The sequence below is a fragment of the Rattus norvegicus genome, chromosome 10 (assembly GCF_036323735.1).
Source record: "Rattus norvegicus strain BN/NHsdMcwi chromosome 10, GRCr8, whole genome shotgun sequence".
Lineage (NCBI taxonomy): Eukaryota > Metazoa > Chordata > Mammalia > Rodentia > Muridae > Rattus > Rattus norvegicus.
Genome location: NC_086028.1, coordinates 16,125,576 through 16,147,393, shown reverse-complemented (window position 1 = coordinate 16,147,393; position 21,818 = coordinate 16,125,576). Strand labels below are relative to the sequence as shown.

The 21,818-nt window shown below is 46.9% G+C and overlaps 1 protein-coding gene and 1 long non-coding RNA gene across 2 annotated transcripts in view; both read left to right on the top strand.

Moving 5' to 3' along the window:
• Positions 1-6,538, top strand: LOC120095056 (uncharacterized). The gene is made up of 2 exons (XR_005490079.2): positions 1-3,295; positions 6,318-6,538. It is a non-coding gene; the product is annotated as an uncharacterized LOC120095056 (long non-coding RNA).
• Positions 1-21,818, top strand: part of Nsg2 (neuronal vesicle trafficking associated 2) — a 59,843-nt gene that overhangs the window by 18,522 nt on the left and 19,503 nt on the right. The window lies entirely within an intron of this gene.

Here is a 21,818-nt window from a genome sequence, read left to right as displayed (position 1 = left end):
TCCTTGGTGGGGTGGCATGAAAGGGGCAAAGGGGACACTCGCTGGTGGCATGGGTACGCTGTGGAGTAGGAAAGTGGCACAGGCTATTTCAGGAGGGATTCTGGAAGTCACACCAACTTCAACACTGAGGTTCAACCCAGGACAAGAGTGCGACCCACGGGGTTGGGAATTTAGCTCAGTGGTAGAGCGCTTGCCTACAAAGCGCAAGGCCCCAGGTTCGGTCCTCAGCTCCGGAAAAAAAAATTGCGTGCGACCCAGGCTCTCAGGTTCTAACAGATTTAATAATTGATAAAGAGTGCCTACAGCTTCTCATTTTCCCCCTGCCCTCTTCTTCCTGCGTTTCCACCACAATCTTCAGGAGATGTGACAGGAACGTATTAAGAAACACAAATTTTAGTCAGCGACTTTGGCCATAACACACAGAAAGCAGAGGGCAAGAGAAGCTGACAGGTACAAGCCATGGTAGTCTTTTGGGGTGGCTTTGGAGGCGGGTATTTAGAGTCACTAGGAGTGGACAGAACAGTAAAGTGTGATGTGTAAGGATGAAAGGAGCTGAGGTTAGTGTGTGTAAAGCTGCTTAGGAAAGGAGCTGAGGTTAGTGTGTGTAAAGCTGCTTAGGAAAGGACAGGGTCGGGGGCGGGGAGGGGGGTGGGAGGAGGCGGACGCTAGCATTCAGCAGGTACTAGGGCTTGGGACAGAGAGAGCATAGCTGGTGCAAAGCCCCCCCCCCCCCCCCCCCGAGGCTGTAAGAATGCTGCACCAATAAGAAGGGCAGTGAGGCTGTGCTCTAGGAAAGGGGAGGGATGCAAGAATGCTGCACCAATAGGAACAAGGGTAGGGAGACTTGCTCTAAAAAAGTGGTGGGATATAAGAATGCTGCTCCAATAGGAACAAGAGCAGTGAGGCTGCGCTCTAGGAAAGGGGCTAAACAAAAAAACAAACAACAAACAACAACCAAAACACAAAACAAAAACAAAAACAAAAAAACAAAAAACCAGGTAAGTCAGGAGAAGTCTATAGGATGCAGACAGTCTCAAGCCTTGTGGGCTGTGTGGAAGAATCTTAGGTTGTATGCTGAAAGCTTTAGGAAGCCTCTGCAGGACTTCACATAGAGGAGGGATGCGACTGAATTTGGGCTTTAGAAAAATCGCATCGTCTTTTCACATTAAGTAGGAGACTGATAGGCTACTGTAAGTGTTCAAGTAACCATTAACAGTGGTCCAGACAAGACTAGTGAATGGATAGCAAGAAAAGCAGACCCAACGAGCTGAAAGTAAACACTGCCCTTGGTTATCTGGGGACTGGAGTGGGTTTCCTTTTGCCTTTCATTGTTGCTGAACCCAATTAACTACTCAAATCGTGCAGGCAGCAGCAGCGAGCGTTCCTTGCTACCCACCCCAAAGCGTTCCTTGCTACCCACCCCAATGTGTTCTGGGTTCGTAAATGAAACACACACAGACACACACTCACTCACATTCACGGGGGGGAGGGGGGGGGGAGAGAGAGTTGGGAGTCCCCAGTGGATGAGGTGGTATAAGGCCCATTAATCAAAGAGAGATGATTCAGTCTGCTGGCCCAGTTACCCAGTGTCAAAGCCAGAGCCAGTGTCAGAGCTGGGCCTGTGTGTCTGGCCTGTCTGTCCAGCCATGCTGCCTGTAGCTGATTATGACCAAACTGAGTAGAAATGAGTCAGCTAAAACAACGAACAGGGTGGCTCGATCGGGTCCAGGCCTGTTGACTGCCCCAATCCTGTCTAGTTCAGTTGATCCTCCAGAGTCGAGTCCCAGAAGAGGTTTGTGGCTCACTAGCAGCCCTTTGTGAGCGTGGGTGGGGACAAGCCCTGCCTTTTGGAACAAAAAGAAGGGGGGAGGGGGGTGGAAATGAAGCAAATTCTCATTTGCTTATGTAAAGCTTGAAGTGTTAATTAGCCTGGTTTTCAGCTTTCTTCTGAGAGCTTCCTCTGGGCTTTGTAAAGGATGCATCTGCTGGCTGCAGGGTGGTGGGGGAAGAGGTTGAGGAGGCTGTGTGGTAATTAAGAAGAGTCTGAAGGTCTTCGATGAGTAAGCTCTCTGGGGCTCCGGGACCCACCATGTCTGCTGTGGGAGCAGAATCATAGAACTGATTTTTGCCTGGGAAAGGAAGATTGGGCTCCTCTGACAGGGCCTGAGGGATACCTACCCAGCAGGCAAGCCGCTGGCTGGGAGAGGTTCTGAGCCTGGTAGCCATGGTGTGTGGAGGAGTGGCTTGCCACCCCTTAGATGTGTCTGGAGCTATGGATGGAGATGCTGGGGGGAACAGCATTTACAGACAGCCTCAGAGAGCCTAGCACAGACAAACAGTTGTTGCCCACCCCCACCCCACCCCTGTGTACCCAGGAGGTCCTTCCAAAAGTCTTAAAGCGTGTCTGCAGGCTGACAGGAGCAAGTCCATCCATCCTGAGCCCTGGGAGTGAGGATGCTGCTAACTTGTCTTTGCTACAGAGTGTAATGATATTTTAGAACAGCACTTCTCAACCTTCCTAATGCTGCAACCCTTTAATTCAGTTCCTCATGTTGGGGTGACCCCCAGTCATACAAATCACTTCCTTGCTACTTCATGACTGTGTATTCGCTACTGCTATGAATCATAATGTAATTATCTGATATGCATGGTATCTGATCTATGATTGCCAAAGGGGCCGTGACCCATAGGTTGAGAACCACTGCTCTGGAAAGTACTGGTGTTATGGCTGTGGTGCTGCTGTGGGAAGTGCTGGTGCGTGGAAAGACTGGTATTACGGAGGAGCTGATTGTTGGGGTAGAAATCTCAGCTCACGTCCGGACAAACCACTCCAGGCCAACATGGTTCCATGTGGAAAGGTTTAATGAGAGAAGAAGAGTAGAAGAGGAGAGGAGTAAAGGCTGGCCATGAGCACGTGGAGGGAAGTGGGGAGGGGAATGAGGAAAGGAGGGACAAAGGGGAAGAGGGCAAGAGCAAGAGGCAAGAAAGTGAGGAGGGGGCAAGCAGCTCCTTTTATAGTGTCAAGCACAGCTGGCTGTTGCCAGGTAACTGTGGGGCGGAGCATACCTGGCTATTGCCAAATAACTGTGGGGGTGGAGCTTAGACAGAATGCTAACACTGATGCTGTGGAAGGTTCATGGTACATGGAAGAACGATGTCACAGATAGAAGGCTGTGGTGTTCTGAGCAGCCCTAATGCTATTGGAGGAGCTGGTGACACAGAGGCGTCTGATACACATAGGGCACCAGATCCAGGAGGAATTTTGGTGCTATGGAGGGTGCTGGTGGAACAAAAGGTAGTGACACTTTGGAAGGACGAGTTCTAAAGAAAGATCCTGGTGGCATGGAGAGTACTGGCTGTGGGGTGGTAACAGAGCAGAGGCCATTCGTGCTGTCTGAGGCTTCTGGTGTGATGGAGACTGTGATATTATGGGGATTTGGTGCTGTTAAAAATTCTGCTGTGGGAGATTCTGGTGCTGTTGAAGATGGCGGCATCTTGGAAGGCACTGTTGCTACTGGAAGTCCTGGTGAGAAGGGAAGCAGCAATCTTGAGGAAGAGGCAGGTGCTGTGGATGTGTTGGTACCAAGAAGGATGCTGGAGCTATCAGTAGTGCTGTTGCTAAGGACAGTGCTGTTGCTATGGCCCACACTGGCACCTAGGAAGGCTCTGGTACTACAGAGGGCATTGGTGTCATGAACAGTGTTGGTGTTATGGGCAGTTGTGCCCATGGAAGGCCACCTGTGGTGTGGAGGGTGTTGGAGCCTTGGAGGAACTAATACTGTAGATGTGCTAAGAACACAGAGAGTGCCCTGCTACGAGAGGTACCCATGTGCCAGGCCTGCTTGTTCCAAGGTTGACCCATTAGTGGAAACTGACTGTTGTATTTGGGAGCTTATTATGGGGATAAGAGACCCTCAGAGCAATGTCTGGGCTTTAAGGACTCACCTGAGAATCTCAGTGCTTGCCCTGGGGAAAGACCCTTATCCTTCTGACATTCTGGTTCCTTGTTGGTAAAAGATGGGGCCCAGTCTTGAGGCCACAAAGAACATAAGTTTCTGGAGTACTCTGGGTACTTAATAAATGCTCATCCATTCCCCTTACAGTCATAAAATCCGTTTTCTTCCCCTTTGATTCCTTGTTTCCTATCTAAGAAGTTGGATTCGTCATTTGGTTGAGTATGAGCCTCTCTTCCCCTTCTCATGGGGATGTGACCCCAGAAATACAGAGGAGCCACTGAAGGCTGTAACCAGTTCAATGTGAGGATTCATGGGTGACCCCTGCTTTGTGATAGCTACCTCTAGAGCTGTCTGTAACCAAGTGGAAGCCGTCTTTTACTATCTTATTGAATTTGTTCTTTGATGACTTCATGCATATATGTACTCATATATATTTCTATTATCCTTCCTCTCCACCCCTGCCATCCTCCCTACAATACAGCCATGATCTCACAACAGCCACAGCTACCTATAATGGACTATATAACACTAGGCCTATTAACAGTCAGTCATAGATTGGGGATGGGTCCACATGCACATCGTCCTAACTCCCTGCTGAACTATGGGATACTGATAGATCTCGAGTAAGGTAGACATTCATTTGTGATCTCCTGATGAACTCATGTTCCAAACCCCTGCTCACACAAATGACCCATGTTAAACTCAGTGGGTCTCCATAAAACAAAACAAAAGGGCTTTTTCTTTTTCAGGATAGGCTATTTTTCAACACATCTGTCACAACATAAATGATCATAGCATCCTTAAGAAGGTATTCCATGGGGCTGGGGATTTAGCTCAGCGGTAGAGCGCTTACCTAGGAAGCGCAAGGCCCTGGGTTCGGTCCCCAGCTCCGAAAAAAAGAACCAAAAAAAAAAAAAAAAAAAAAAAGAAAGTATTCCATTATCCCTCTTCCTCCCAACAACCTTGCAGCCTAGATACCACGGCTACTCCAAAATGATGCTGAGCAAAAGTAAGGAACTGTCCCAAAGTTGTTCAGTCAGGAAATGGACAAAGCAAACCATCTGGTGGCTCCGCATCTCAATCCCTGCCACATCTCAGGGCCCCATCTGACTTCTCTTCCTCCTCTTCCTCCTCTTCCTCCCTCTTCTTTTCGTTCATGACATAGTGCAGGTTGGCTTAACACCTGTCCCCAGAAGACATTAAAGGGTTAAGACCACAAGGTACTTTCAGGGCCTCATCACAGCGTAGAACAGACAGTAAAACAAACAAAACAAGAACAAAAACCCTGCTAGCCATCTTCCATAGGAGCCTTCCAGTCACCTTAGCTGGCCCAGAGCTTCCTCTGAGCTCTACAAGGTCATGTTGGGTCTGCATTTCCCAGGGATCCCCAATACTTGCAGAGAGATGCCTGGCCTGTTGCTGTTTCCAGTTCCCAGGACAAGGCCAGGCATGAAGTGATTGGGTGGGTTGCCCTAGAAACCTGGTCCTCTGGGGTGGCCTCCATGTTCTTGGCTGAGCTCAGAATTGGTCTTCAATTAGAGGGTACCCAGGCACCTGGAGAAAAGTCATGAGATCCCTGTAGACAAGCCCTGGGGCTCAAACCAGTGAGTAGAAGCCAGAGTAGTAGCCAGCACCAGCCAACCCTCTCAGGCGAAAGCATTACAAATGAGGTGGGGGGGGCCCCAGCAGTGAAAGGCCCAATCTCTCCTAAAGAACCAGTATAAATAGCCACAATAAACAATTTAAAACAATAAAACATCCCCAGTAGACAGTTCAGACCCAAATATTCATTAATGTTGACTTTTCTACTCTTTGAACCTCCAGAGTCTTTAGAGTTCCAGTGGTGTCTGGTGCTTTCTGTATGCTGTCCCATAGGGAAAGGCTGCTCTGGCTGTACCACACAGACTGAGCTCCTTCACACTCGTAGGAGCAAACCAGCTCAGGGTCAGCAAGGTGACTTAGTCTGGGCCCCACAAAGAGGTATTAAACCTGGGATGTCCCCCAAGGTCCTAAAACTGGTGCTTCCTGTATCCTGGGAGTCCAGTCAGGGCAAGCCACTGCTGAGTGACAGAGATACCCCAGCTTCAATCCACCTCAGCTTCCCACCATTCGTTCCTTTGTTCGCTTCTATACTGTACAGAAGCCTCAGCCCCCAACCTCTTCAGGAGACATGGAGACACAGCAGCTGACCACCCCGTGTCAGCCCCAAGTCCCAAGAGCCTCTCCTTTCTGCGCCCCCATTCCTCAGCTCCTTCAGCAGTGCCACCCCCGTCAAGCCCCCTCCCTGGACCCTTTGTCCCCCTTCTCAGCCTCCTCCGGGCCATTCTCACTGCCCCCACCATGTCCTCTTTATCTTTACAGCCCAAAGAGCCTTGCCAGAGGTCTGCCAACCTAGGTGCTCAAGGATACTCTTCATGCACATCTAAGGGGCTGGAGAGATGGCTCAGTGGTTAAGAGAACCACATGGTGGCTCACAACCATCTGTAATGGGATCCGATGCCCTCTTCTGGAGTGTCTGAAGACAGCTCAGTGTACTCATATAAAATAAAATAAATTTTAAAAAAAATCTTAAAAAAGAAAAATACACAACTAAGAAGGCGAATGACAAAACAAATAAAATCCCTGAGGCAGAATCAACCTCACAGCATGGGGACCTTATTAACAGGATCTTCACTACAGCCCCGGCCTCTCTGATGGTTTAGTCCTATACACAGCTTCTTCCTGACCCCGTTCCTCAGGAGCTGGGGCCTCACTTATAGCACAGCCATCTCCTTATACCAATTTTGCATCAAACCGCAGGAGCCTCCTTTCATGGGTGGGGTTGCAATACTACTGACAGCTGCAACTGGGGTTTTAAAATATTACTTTATTGTCTGTTGTCTTGGTTTTTATTGCTGCCTTTTTATTTTGAGGAACAGTTTTAGGCACGTTATTAAAAATTGCCTGCTGAGCTCGGAAAGAATTTGCACACGAGTGCTGGGGGGGGGCACGTGGGGGGAGGCTCCCATAGTATTTAAAGTTCATGGTTTCCCATGGCTAGAGCGTCACTGGAAATTAGAATGAACATGCCGCCTCTGGGTTTGGTTGGAGAAGTGTCTTGTTAGCTTTGCCTTCGAGAATATGGGCTGTTCAAATAAACAAATAGAAAAGCAAAATGACAAAAATACCAAAACAAAACAAAAAGTATACACACACAGAGACACACACAGACACACACAGACACACAAATGGAGTCCATTTTGTGTTGGCCAACTACTCATAGGCATGGGGCCTGCCCTGGAGTGTGGTTGATATAGATAGGTGGACAGACAGACAGATGACAGAGACACAGGGAATGAGGGAGAGTTGGGTAGAATCTGGAAGGAGTTGCTGGATGAACAATATGATCAATATGTTACATGTGAACATTTTAATTAAAAGATTTTAAGAGAGAATGTGTGCTATTTTATTATTTAATAGTAGAATACCAAATATGATATTTTTGAGTAAAATATATCCAGAGAGAGGAAATTATAGGGTCTTCTGAGGAATAGGCCAAACTTCATAAGAAGTAAAAGGGAGTCAGTGTTCCCAAAGCCAGCTTCCTGGGCCATCTTTATCACTGGTTTCTCAGTCTCCCTGACTGTAAAAATCCTGGGGAAATAAATGTGCTGATAGGAAAGTTACTTGCTAAGGAATCTAACAGAAGCCTAGATTCTTCTAGTGACTGTTCAGATCTCTGTGAGAGGCATGCAGTGGATGCCCATGCAGTGGGGGGCACGTGCAGGGGGTGCATGTAGTGAGGGGGGCAACACAGGCAGGGGTGCATGCAGTGGATGTGCATGCAATGCTGACAGCACACACAGTGGAGACACATGCAGGGGGACGAATGCAGTGGGAACACATGCAGGGGGTGTATGCAGTGGGGGGGCAACACAGGCAGGGGTGCATGCAGTGGGTGTGCATGCAATGCTGACAGAACACACAGTGGGGACACATGCAGTGGAGGAACACATGCAGTGTAGCAGTGGGGACACATACAGTTCCCACCCAACCCTGAGGTGCAAAGCAACAGGAAAGCTGTTAGAAGTTTAAAGCTACTGACCACGTGGGAGTATCTACACCCAATAAGCCAGGACGTCTGTCCATCTCCCTCCTCTATCCAGAGCAGGCCACTCCAACACTGCTGTAGGATAGGTAGTGTAGAAAAAGGGGACACACCAAAGATGGGGAGTTCGATGTCTTAGTGTGTAAACTAAGGCTCTTTCCTAAGAGTGTTTGAGTGTTCCTAGTTGTAAACTAAGTGGGACAGAAATGTCCGCATTGTAGACTTGTGGCGTGGCTCCATACCACATCCTGGGATTGGAGTCACTGGATGGATGAAACATCCTCCATGTTGGGTATCTGGGGAGGCCCAGACCCTTGATCTTAAGGGATATTTCTTTCCTAATCCTTGGACTTTCCATCTCTGTCGTATCCAGGATATACACAGTCAAAGTAGACCTCCAGGGTACATTTTTGCTTGTTGATGGCTCCCTCCTTCCTATGGGCAGCCGTGTGAAGGCCTCAGCTCAGCATGCAAGGCTTTCTTCAAAGATGATCCTTGCTATTGGTCTCTGCTCTGCTGCCTCAGGCCCCCTGCATACTCACTGCCCAGGGCTCTCAGGCCTTCTGCACACTCACTGCCCAGGGCTCTCAGCCTTCCTGCACACTCACTGCCCAGGGCTCTCAGCCCCCTGGCACACTCACTGCCCAGGGCTCTCAGGCCTCCTGCACACTCACTGTCCAAGGTCCTCTCTCATGGCCTCCCAAAGCTGCCTTTCCACACCTCCTGCCTGTTGCTCACATGCTGTCCTCTACCTCTGTTACCAGCCCAGGTTTGCTCCATGTGACTCAGCTCACATCTTCCCTGGTCCCTCCTGACTGAATGTTGGGGTTGTCCTGGGGACCACAGACATTTTTCTCATACCCTCCGTTGGGTTAGTGAAGAAGGATGCCACAGGAAGCCAGCAGCCTTTGAACCATCATTACTCACAGTACCAAACTCCACAAGATTGAAAGTCTGCAATACACCAGGATTTTGCCGATTATGTTTCACTTTTTATTTACTGTACCTGCAGAACTGGGTGCATTCTCTTGATGTGCAGATAAGAAAGCTGGAGGTCAGAGTGTGGAGAACGAAGGTAGCCAGAGGCACTCAGCCAATGAGGAATAGAGGCAGGCATTTTGGACCCAGAATGCTTGGTGTCTAAGTGTGTTTCTGTGTGTACAAACACAGCCTGGTCACAATTATCTTCCAAATTAGGAACCCCATGCCCCTTTAGGGAATGGCCTAAGCCAGCCTACACTGAAGTGGTTGCTCGATGATGGAATTTTAGCTGCCTATCTCTGTTACTTGTTGATAGTTACATCAACCTTATTGTAGTTTCTTTTTCTTCTTTGAGTACACTGTTTCAAATCTTGAAATGTGCTGGTCCAAAAGAGAAAGAAGAAAAGCAGAGGTTTCCCAGGGCAGCCATTTTCTTAAAGCTTGCTACCCAGCCTGCTTGGGGAGGGGGGGCGGGTCCCAGAGGTGGGCGGTTCCCTCTCTCTGACCTTCAGGGTCTCCATGCCTCTCCTGCTATTATGACTGATTATTCCAGATGGGATTTTTTTTTTCTAAATTTACAGTGCTTAATCTCCTGGAACAGTGAGGGGGAGGGAGGCCTTAACAAAGCGACTACACTTTGTATGCAGCTTGTCCTGTCACCACTCCCTTCCATAATTATAAGAAAACTAGTTGTCATGGCAACCATCGTACAGCCCTTGCTTTCTGCCTCGGATGCTGCCAGTCTGTAGCGCTGTGATATGAGCAACTGGGAGGGCCTTTCTCTACAGAGGGTTCATCTCTCACTTGGGTGGCCATCATTAAATTCATTTTAATTTTCCCTGTTACTGACAGGCCGGGGTTCAAATATTAGTTCTACAGCTCATTGGTTGTGGGGCTGAGGGGCAAATCATCTTCCTTCCGGAAGGTTTGCGCTCCTTCTTGGTAAAACAGGGATGCCACCACCCAGGAGAGAACAGTAGTAATATTTATGTGTGTGACTGACTAGCATAAGTCTCTACATATAGCGAGTCCCTGGGAGACATTAGATAACTTCTCCCTAATCTCTTTTACTCTGAGGTAGAGAAAAATGGATGTTGGAAATGAAGAATGGTAGATGGTTCGGAATCTTTAACAAGTGTTTTTATTCTTAAAAATAAAGACAATGGTTTTGGTAACATACCTAGCTACAAAACCCGGTTAATATACAGAAATTATGGTTGAGTTGTGTATGAGGAAGTGAAAGAGAGTGAATATTCATTTAGTTTAAATTTTTTTTGATATTTGGATATTGAGAATTGCATGTCCCTGAAGCTTAGAAATAGATCTCTAATCTCCAAGCCAATAGCAACACACCTCTAAATTTGGTAGGGGAAACTTGGCCTCAGTTTCCCCATATGTAAAGTTGGTACTTGAATGCACTACCCTCCGAGGATGTCTGGTAGTCTTGTGTTGGAACCGTGCTTATGGCCAGGGGTAGTTTTGTTCCCTGGGGCCCTTTGGAAATGCCTTGGCCAACATAGCTGGATGTATGTGCATTATAAGCATGTTGTGGGAACGATCAGGAATGTAGCTCAACCTCCCATGATGCATAGCACCACCCTCTACAATGAGAAATCAACACCCACAAGATCCTAGTGCTACCAATATATGCCAGACTTGATCTCTCTCTCTCTCTCTCTCTCTCTCTCTCTCTCTCTCTCTCTCCTCATTCCTGTGCTCACAAACATGTTTGAAGTCTTTGGTGGGGGTAGGGTTAGTAAACATTGATACTGACTCAAATTCTAGCAATTGCATGGTAACTGGGACAAGAGAATCCAGAGTTCAAGTCCAGCCTGGACTACATAAAATGTCAAGAAGGACAAAGGAAGGAGGGAAGGAGAGAAGGAGGGAAGAAGGAAAAAGCCACACCCAAGGCTTGAGGGTGCAATTCAACAAAAACACATCTGCCCAGAAGGAGCCTGAGTTCCAGGTTCAGCCCCCAGCACTTTATGTTTCATAATGGCTTCATAGTGGAGGCGCTGGGGAGATGGCTCAATGGTTAAGAGCACTGGATGCTCTTCCACATGACCCAGGTTCTTTTCCCAGAACCTGCACAGTAGCTCACAAACATTTTTAAGTTCAGCCTCAGGGATCCGCTGCCTCTTCTGACCTCTGTGGGCGACTGGCATGCGTGTGGTACACAGGCAAACACATAGGCCAATCCCCCATACACGTAAAATAAAAATAAAAACTGTGGAAGGCACAATGATGCTGGCAAGTAGAAGGGGACTCGAGGTGCAGGGACCTTAATGAAGATGGATGCTGGGTAGGCAGCAGAAGCTGTCCCTTCCTTCTCTTCCCTGTTGCTACCTGACTGTAAGAGACAGGCAGGGCTACGTCATCCTCCAGGACAACCACTCTAGATGCTTCATAGCGTCCAAAAATAGCTGTATGAATGCCTTGCGTTTCTTCAGGCTCCTGCTTGTCTCCAAGCTCGTCTCTCCCATTAAATCACTCTGTAGCATCCTCCCGGCCTCTGCTCCCCTCTCCACACCAAGTGCTTTTCTTCCCTTCGTCGCCGATGGACATGTATTTATCCATCCTGCTGACACTGGCTCAAACTGCACCTCTTAAATCCATACTTTCTGGAGAGCCCTTTCTCTCTTCCCCACCCTAGATTGGGACTGGCATTTGCCTCCTCTGAGACACGTCCACCACCAGCCTTGCTCCTTCAGACAGTCATTTCCTCGCATGTAGGTTTCCCATGATCCCAGGACAGCTTGGACTCCCCAGGGCAGACTGTCCAATTCAGCTCCATAACCCATGGGGCTCTGCGCTTTGGAGCTGTGACGAGGATAGTCAGTAACTTTTTAAAACAAGCAAACAAATAAGTCTTTTTTCATGTGCACTGTATGTGGTATATATGTATGCATGCATGCACACACACACACACACACACACGCATGCACGCATGCACATGCACACACAAACTGTATGAAGAAACAAACCTAAGCTGAAATGTTAGTCTCCCCTTTTCTGGAGAGAAAGGGCTCTCCAGAGGGTGCAGATTTAGGAGGTGAGGTTTGAGACATCTTTTGCTCCCAAAATACCCACTGTGCACATCTGTGTTGTTCAGGTTGGAAGGTTCTAGAAACATGTGGCTAAATACATTTGGATTAACCAATGGACACATTAGGCTCCTCCCTTGCTGCTGTGGCAGATGCCCAAGGAGAAGCACTTACCTCCCGTAAGGGTTTGTTTAATCTCTTGGTTTGAGGGACTCTGCTCCACAGTGATGAGGGAGTCTTGGTGGCAGGAGCTGGGGCAGCTAGAGCATGGCATCCCCAATGGAGAACCAGGGCAGATGCTGGGACTCAGCTAACTTTCTCCTTATCATCAGGCCAGGAGCTTGTTTCCAAGGCGACTCAGGATCCCCTCAAGATGACCATCAAGATTAACTGCCACAATGAATACAATTCACACTTTCATTTCACAGTCCCGAGACACGTGTGAGTGCTCAGTAGACACGAGTCAGGAGAATCCCGCACCAGAGAGCTCTGGCCTGTGGGCCTTCCCATCCCTGCAGAGCCACACAGAAGCTCGGGAGGCCTCTCCTAGCAACCTGGCAACCTTTGCCTGGCAACCTTTGGACTTACATAAGCGCACGTGTGTGTGTGTGTGTGTGTGTGTGTGTGTGTGTGTGTGTGTGTGTGTGCGCGTGGGTGTATGTGTGTCTGCCACCTCCCCTCATTGTCTCAGAAGCGGTCACTTTATACAGTCTATCACCATATGTTCTTTTTCTCTTGATAATGTACCTCAGAGACCTTTCCACATCCACATATTGAGCTCCTTCATGTTCTGTTATTACTGCAGACTGAGCCATTTCATAATCTTTCTCAATTATGTGGCTATTGTTCTGCCTTTCAGTCTTTCTTTTTTTTTTTTTTTCCAGAGCTGGGGACCGAACCCAGGGCCTTGCGCTCGATAGGCAACCGCTCTACCACTGAGCTAAATCCCCAACCCGCCTTTCAGTCTTATATGCTAATCTCTGCAAAACAAAATCTTTGCGTTTATGTCTACACACAGCACACCCCACTACACACACACACCCCACATACACACCATACATGCACTATGTACAACACACACTAAACACTCTCACACACACCACACTCTCACACACACCACATACACCACACACACACACACTCACCACACATCCCATACATACAACACACACAACACACACAACACAAAACACCATACACAGCATATACCACACACATAGCACACACAACACAACTCACACATAACATGTACATACCATACACACAACACAAAACACCACACACACAACACAAAGAACTCACACACAACACATACCACACACGCTCAATACAGAGAACACAAAAGCACCACACACACCACTCATACACACACCACACACATACTACATACCACACACAGAACATATACAACACACACAGAACATATACAACACACAGAACTCAGACACATCATACATACAACACACACACACATACACACATACACACACATACACACACACACACCTATATTCTAAATGTTTCCCCTTCAACTTCATAAGCTGAAATCTTAACCCCCCAGGTGGTATTATGAGGTCCTTAGATGAGGAGCGTGGTATTCTCACTAGCAGGATTAGCACCTTTATAAAATAGTCTTGAGGGGCAGAGAGACTGTAAAATCCAGAGAGCCAGGACAGCTGCTGAGAGATGCTGTCTTCATACACGACAGAGTAGCTACGCTCATGAAATCTCAACAATGTAACTGCCTAAACAAGATGGCCATGACCACACAGGTTAGCATGTCAACATGGATGTAAGGAATGGCTACTGAGAGCCAGAGGGGAACCCTGATAGGTTACCTGATCCCAAGTGGTCAGCCATAAATCACACACACACACAGACACACACACACACAAACACACACACAGACACACACACACAAACACAAACAGACACACACACAAACACACACACATACACACATGAGCACACACAAACACACACAGACACACACACATACAGACACACACAGACACACACACAGACACACGAACATGCACATGCACGCACACACACACATACACACACGAGCACACACAAACACACACAGATACACACACAGACACACACATACAGACACACACACACAGACACATACATAGACACACAGAGACAGACAGACACACACACACACACACACACACACTAATAAACAGGCCCAGCAAATTGTATTTATACTGTGGAGGGAGCAGTTAAGAACTTAGGGAAGACTGGGGAACATGGGAAGAGCTGGAAAGGGAGAAGGAGGGATGGAAACGATATAAACATAGTACCCGTGCACAAAATTCCCAAAAATTTAAAAGTTTAAGTAAACAGGTAAATAAAATGGTCACGAGGAAGCTTGCTCACCCCTTCCACCGTGTGAGGACAAATGGAGACGGCGCTCTGAGCATGGACTTCACAGTTCTCAGAGCAGTAGAAACAGACCCATCGTTCATGAACTCCTGGACCTACAGCACATGCATGTGCATGTGAGCACGCTGTTCACACATCTGCATGTGTAAACATTTATAGGGCATTCGGATCCTCAGTCATTCAAAGGAGAATGTGTACCTTCCTGATTTTTTTGGTGGGGGGTTCTTTTCTTCGGAGCTGGGGACCGAACCCAGGGCCTTGCGCTTCCTAGGTAAGCGCTCTACCACTGAGCTAAATCCCCAGCCCCACCTTCCTGATTTTTATAGTCTTGGCCAAGTCGTTTCTAATTTCTACTTCCTCCTAAAGATGTGGATCTCCCAAAATTGTCAGTGCCATCTTTTAACAGATTTCAAAACTGGTATCAATGACACAGGCAGAAGATAGGTTTATTTTTACCAATAACGTAGATGGAAATTATATGTTATTTTCAACTTTGCTTATCTTTCATTACCAATAAGGCTGACCTTCCCATATTTTTGCTTAATATGTATTGATTATACATATTGATTAGGTTAAGTGTGATATTACATACATGCATACTTGTGTCCTGACCAAATCCAATTTCACTTTATTTACCCTCCCCTACCACCCCAAACTCTACCACTATTCTCCATTCACGTTCTCTATCCCTCCCTCCCTCTCCTTTCCTCTATCCCCTCAGAATCTCTCTTTTGCTTCTGCACATGAGAGCAAACGTGCTACTAACCTTTCTGTCAGCATCATGTCCTCTAGTTCCTCCCATTTTGCTGCTGATGGCATGATTTCATCGTCTTCGCAGCTGACGAGCACACACTCCGCTATGTACATAGAGAATGTTTTCTTTATCCGCCCGTCATTGGCAGCCATTCTGTTGATGCCAATTTTAACTGTTGGGAGTAGCACCGTTATAAGCACGGATGTGCACATGTGTATGTGTGTCTTAGTTTGCTGGTTTTATTTCCTGTGGTTATACACTCAAAATAGCTAAATCACAGAGTGGATCTATGTTTAGCTTTTTTTTTTTTAAAAAAAGACCTTTATGCTGTTCTCCTTAATTGTATTGACTTTTATTTTTACCAGCAGTGTAAAAAGCTCTCTCTTCACCACCATAGTGTCTGGTCTTATTGACTATTTGTCCTTTGAATCTTGCCCGGAAACTCCGTGTGTGGCTACGATGACTCTGGCTCCCACCTATTCACATCCTGCTCTCCCAGGCTACAGACTTCATGTGCCTTGCTATTTTTCTTAGATATTTCTTCTCATTTGGTTTTGTTTATGGCCGTGCTGGTGGTGGAAGTGGTGGTGGTGGAGGTGGCGGAGGTGGTGGTGGTAGTGGTGATGGTAGTGGTGGTGGTGGAGGTGGTGGTGGTGGAGATGGTGGTGCTGGTGATGGTGGAGATGGTGGTGCTGGTGATGGTGGAGATGGTGGTGCTGGTGGTGGTGGTGGTGCTGCTGCTGCTGCTTCTTCTTCTTCTTCTTCTTCTTCTTCTTCTTCTTCTTCTTCTTCTTCTTCTTCTTCTTCTTCTTCTTCTTCTTCTGCTGCTGCTGCTGCTGCTGCTGCTGCTGCTTCTTCTTCTTCCTCCTCCTCCTTCTTCTCCTCCTCCTTCTCCTCCTCCTCTTCTCTTCTTCTGTTCTTCTTTTGTTCTTCCTCTTCTTTCTCCTCCTCCCCTTTTTTCTCCCTCCTTCTCTTCCTCCTCCCCACATCTCCTTCCTCTTCTTTTTCTTGGATATTATAGAGTTTTCCCTTCTGCTTTAACTCAATCTAGTCATCAATCCAGAAGTATAAAAGAAAACACAGACACATTTCACTCTTCTAAATGAACATGAGGTCTTCTCCCACCCTAACCTGGGATGCTCTTTGGATCTGGTGTTTCATTGTATCATCTGGATTTTGCCTCTGACTGGAGTGGGTTGGAGATACAGTGTTACCGTCTGTGCTAGTATCCACCTGAGATCTAGACACCCCTGACCTGGGTTTGTTTGGTTGGTTGGTTAGTAGTTCTTTAGAGCTGTGTTTGTTTTCAAGACAGCCTTTGTGTAGCCCTGGCTATCCTGGAACTCACTCCGTGGATCAGGCTGGCCATAAGCTCAGAGATCTGCCTGCCTCTGCCTTCAGAGTGCTGGGATTAAAGGCGTGTGTCAACACCACCCAGCTATTTTTTTTTTTTAGTTCAGACTCTGTATTTATCCTTCTTCTCCATTGGGCAGTTATTCCTCATTGTTCCTAGTGAGTTTTTGGCAGGTTTCGTTCTCCGTGTCATCATGCCAATGGCTGCTCCTTCTCCAATATTTTGACCTCTTGTGTCATGTTGACTTTTCTATTGTTAAAATAGAAAGGAGTATTGCAAAATGCTGTCTTTTCTAATTGCATTGGCCAGTGATTTCAGATCTGCTATTCTAGCATCTTACCACTTATATTTTAATGGATTTTCCCCCAAAAAAATATCCTCTCTGAGTTATGGAAATGGTTGTGTGTCTCCTCTTCTTTTACAATTTGAACTTTTTTCTTTTTTCTTTTTTGCAATTTCATGAATGTGTACAATGTACTGTGATCATAATCACCCCGTTACCCTCTCTCTCTTGTCCCCCTCCCACTCCTGGTGACCCCTTTTGTGGGAAAACTGCTAATTAAAGACAAAGTCCACTACTGAGTGGCTAGCCTTCTGGATCTTGGCACATGATGGAGGGGAATTCTCCTCTGACTTTGGGGAATTCTAAGTCTCCACATATACCTCAATGTCAGGTAGCCTCAATTAGGTTACAGGATCGATTTCTTTTTTCCTGATAAAACCTGTTGAGCTAGCACCTGACATTAGCATTCTTCCCCTTGCTAATGAAGCATTGCAGTGCTGCAAGACCTTAGCCAATGACCTTTGTCCATCCTGGACATTTTACCTTTAGTCCCTCAAAACTTTATAAGCCTTGAATCACCCTAAGTAAAGCTGATCTTCCTGATTGCTGGTCTGGTGTGGTCATTCACCCTACATGCTCACAGGACTTCTGAATACCCAACCCCCAACCCCCAACCCCACTCATCATCTCTGTCCACAAGAGCTGGGAGACCCACGCTCTTTATCCTTCCCAACTATCCCCCTCTTATTTCACATCCATGTGAAATAAGACACACACACACACACACACACACACACACACACACACACACACACAACTGCAGCTGCTGTGTGATCATAATAGCAACAGCAATGCCATGTCTGGTGATAGCATCTTGAAATGCTCTCCCCTATCCTCCAACTCCTGCAGTCTTTCTGTCCCCTCTCTGATGTTCTCTAGGCCCTAAAGATGATTATTAGAGCTCAGTGTTCAGCAGTCATTTGTGCTCCACACTTTCGCCGGTTTATGAGTCTTTGCATTAAACAGCCGCCCAGTGCAAGAAGAAACATCTCTGGCCGAGACCGAGAGTAGCACTAATCTATACGTATAGGTATAATTATTTACAAGTTAGTTGGACAACATGTCATTGAGCAAAGCATCAGTAGTAAGTTCCTCCCTAGGACCTGTAGACTTTGACCTCAGTACCAAGCGTGTTCCCTGGTACAGGCTTTAAGTCGAACCAGGAAGAAGCGGTGGGTTACACACAGAACTGTCATGCCACTAGGGCACCGGTGGTTATTTCTGGCCTGGAGGCTCAGTATTGTACAGCGCAGGGTCCACACTTAGTCCGGAGGCTTTTATCACTAGAAATGTGAGGTTCTGTATTTTTTTGATCCAGTACTAAATTTTGACAAATAGGATTATTTCACCAGTAGGTCTTTAGATAAAAAGTCACTTTTTACGCATTGTGTAGCCCACATCCTCCTTGTGTATACGACCACCTTCTATTGGTTAATTTTAAAACTTTGCTTAGAGAATGTTGTGAGGTTTTATTTGCTCCATGTGTGTTGTATTTATCAGTTTGCTTGTGTGTTTATTCTGCCTCTGGGGGAGAAAAGGAGTTCATGCTTTTTTCTCTACTTATTCTCCAGGGAAACTGAGGGTAAGGAAATGATGTTTATCTTTGTCTTAAATTTTTTTTACACACAGAGATAATTCATAAAGTCATCTATATAAGTATTCCTGGGGGTTATAATAGTTTTCAGTAAATACATGAAGAAATAAGTAAGCAAACTCAGTTTATATCCAGCCGCCTCTCTCTGAGACTTTGAAAGATTGCATCGTGAAATATGTCCTTAATATGTTGCCTTTTCTTAATTGTAACTCCCTTGAGCGAGTCTTCTCCAAGTGCCCCCATTCAGTCGGCGCGGATTTACAGAGTGGCCGCCCTGCACCTTGTCTTGAGGTGCATGGTGCAGGTGACACAAGGCAGCACAAGCCCTCGCTCCTGGGATGGAGCCATGCAAAGGATTTTATCCTAAAGCAACGTTTAGGTGGATTTTATCCTAAAGCAACGCCATTCGTCATTGACCATTAGTAGAACTCTGGGGCTCTGTGTTTACGGATTAATTCTTTAAGGATCCATTAGTCAGTCATCCCTGGAGCTGGAGGGAACATCTAACTCTGGGCTGCACACACCTACAGCTGCCTGTATATTTGTGTCCACTTCCTGCTTCTGACGCAGGTCTACAGAGGGAAGCCACACGCGCCTGTAGAGTGGGAAGGCTCAGCCCTGCCTTGCTGGCACGGCTCACTTCCCTTTGACTCCTGAGCTTTAGGTCTCCAGTTTGTAAGGTGGAGTCCCGCATCCTGCGCGCGCACGCGCGCGCGCGCGCGCGCGCGCGCGCGTGTGTGTGTGTGTGTGTGTGTGTGAGAGAGAGAGAGAGAGAGAGAGAGAGAGAGAGAGAGAGAGAGAGAATTATATAATTAGTTAAAGCATATGTACACAAAGCCACAAAACAGCTGGCTTCAGAAATAATGTCTCCTTCCTGGTTGGGTGTCTATCCAGCTACCTGGTTCAGTCTTGGACTGTGACGGGGGCCGTGGGATCCAGTTATGTCTGGATTGCTTTTCAAACCCTCAGCTGGTGTCCCAAGTTTCTGTTTAGCATCAGTTTTCATCTCAGCTGCCTAAGTACTTCTCAAGGACTCAAGTGGAACCATGTCAGTGAAAGCTCGGAAGCTCAACCGGTTTAGCGCTCTCTCGAGTTCCCAAGAAGCTTTTACTTCAAATCGCTGTGTTAACACACAGAAACCCTGTCTTCCATCAGCGTGTACCCTTGCCCGACCTCTGTACCTTCAGGCCGCTCTCTCTGCCCACTCTTCCTGTCTCCTGTGAGGCGGGCTCAGAAGTGCCATCTCCAGCACACTGCTCCACGTCTTGCCCGTTAACTCTCGAGCCCATCTTTATCCCTGTAGCCCATAGCACTGAGCTTGTCCTGAACCGGGCACCCAGCCTATGTCTGTGACCCAGTGTTATCCCATCACGTGTAAATGAGATTTTTGCCACTTCCATTCTCCGGGAGGAAAAATGTTCCTTAAAACAAGTTTAAAAAGGGGAGCCGGGAAAATCAACTACATGTCTCAACTATTGAATACGATGAGAAAACAATGAATTTCCTAAAACACCGCAGGGTATGGCACTGCAATTGAGACCTGGACACGCCTTTCATTATTTTTGTCCCCCTAGAAAGGACTGAACCTTTTGAATATCATTTATTCATATAGTTTTAGTGCTTCTAAAATCAGCTTCCTGACCCCCTGATTGGCACTTAATATCTGAGCATTGTTACGAAAGTCAATCCACTGTTCTGACTTGTGACCACTTCAGGATAGTTAACATACGCATGCATTATCTTTCCTTTTATCATTTCTTTATGGTTAGTCCATTAAAAACCCTCTCATAGCCTTTTGAGATATACAGTATATTTTGGGGAATTATATTGACCCTGGAGTAACAGAATAGCAGAGCTGACTCTTCTGCCTCTGTAACACTGAACCTCCTGACCACGCCTCTCCCTCAGTTTACCCTGACCTCTGATAGCCACCATCCTCTCCTCAATTTCTGCACGATGAACCCCTTTTAACCCCACACAGGATGCGAATCAGTGACATTCGTCTTTATCTGCTTGACATAGCACTTAGCAGACCACCCATGGTACTGCGAGTGACAAGATTTCGTGGGTTTCCTTTTTTATGGCTGAGTTGTATTCCACTGTCCATAAATACTTTATTCTCTTTCTTCGTTTGTTATGGACACCCAGATCGATCCCACGACCTAAGTGTTAGAAACAGCGCTGAGATCGGTGTGAACGAGTGCTTCCTGCCTCTTCTACACGATGACTTTATTGTTTTGAGGACATACTCAGTTTTTAGTGATGCCTCCATATGACTTTCCTTAGTGGCTACACTAATTTATATTCCCACCCTTTTTTTGTACATTATCTTTAGCATTCATCATCATCATCATCATCATCATCATCATCATCATCATTATCATTATTCCTTTTGGGAACAGTCGTTCTAGCTACGGTGAGGTGGCATCTAACTACGGTTTTGATTTACCTCTCCTGATGGTTAGTGGCAGGGAGTATCACCCCGGACTGCCATTGCCCGGTTTATTTGAATGAGTATTTCTGACAGAACCTGGAGGCCAAACTACTTAGCTGCTCGCTGTGGCTCAGGAAACTCAGGCACAGGTGCGCTTGCGAAGCTGTGACCCCCCACTCCACCCTCCTTCCTTCTTTCTGAACAATGACAGTGAATGATTTGTACAGTTAAACACCCACACTCCAATGACTGCTTCAGGACCAGGAGAGAAAAGAAGGCTGGGGTAGACGGAGTAGAGACGGGGCTGCCGGACCAGTGCCTGTTGCCTTTTGTCGATGCTGTCGGACTTCAGAACTGTCTTGTGACAGTGACATGGCTGGATTCACTCTTCTTGGATAGAAAACAAAACAGAGTGGGGAAGTGGCTTGTCTGAAGCTGGACAGGTCAGAGAGAAGCCGCCTGCTCATCTTCTAAGCAGTCAGTTTGTATTTCTCTTCCACATGTTATGAACATCGTCACAGATCCATTTCCTTCTCTGGCCAGCCTTCTAGAAAACACTAAGCCAGCCAATGGCCCCTTCATCTCAAAGATGAGATCTGTTATCTTCCATGCATCTTGTTTTCCCACTTCTGTTCTTTCTGTTGGCGTCTCTGAGATAATAGCATTAAGCACATGTACGGTTGAGACGCCTTTGTCCAGCAACACTTGGGACCAGGAAGGTTAAAGAGGGCAGACTTCGAATATTTGCATATTCACAATCGGTAGCCTTGGGGCCCGGAAGCACATCCACACTGTCGTGTTTCATGTGTACACTGTGGAGAGCCTGCGGTCACTTTATTTGGCATTCTTACTGGGCTTGCCTTCATCCCCACCA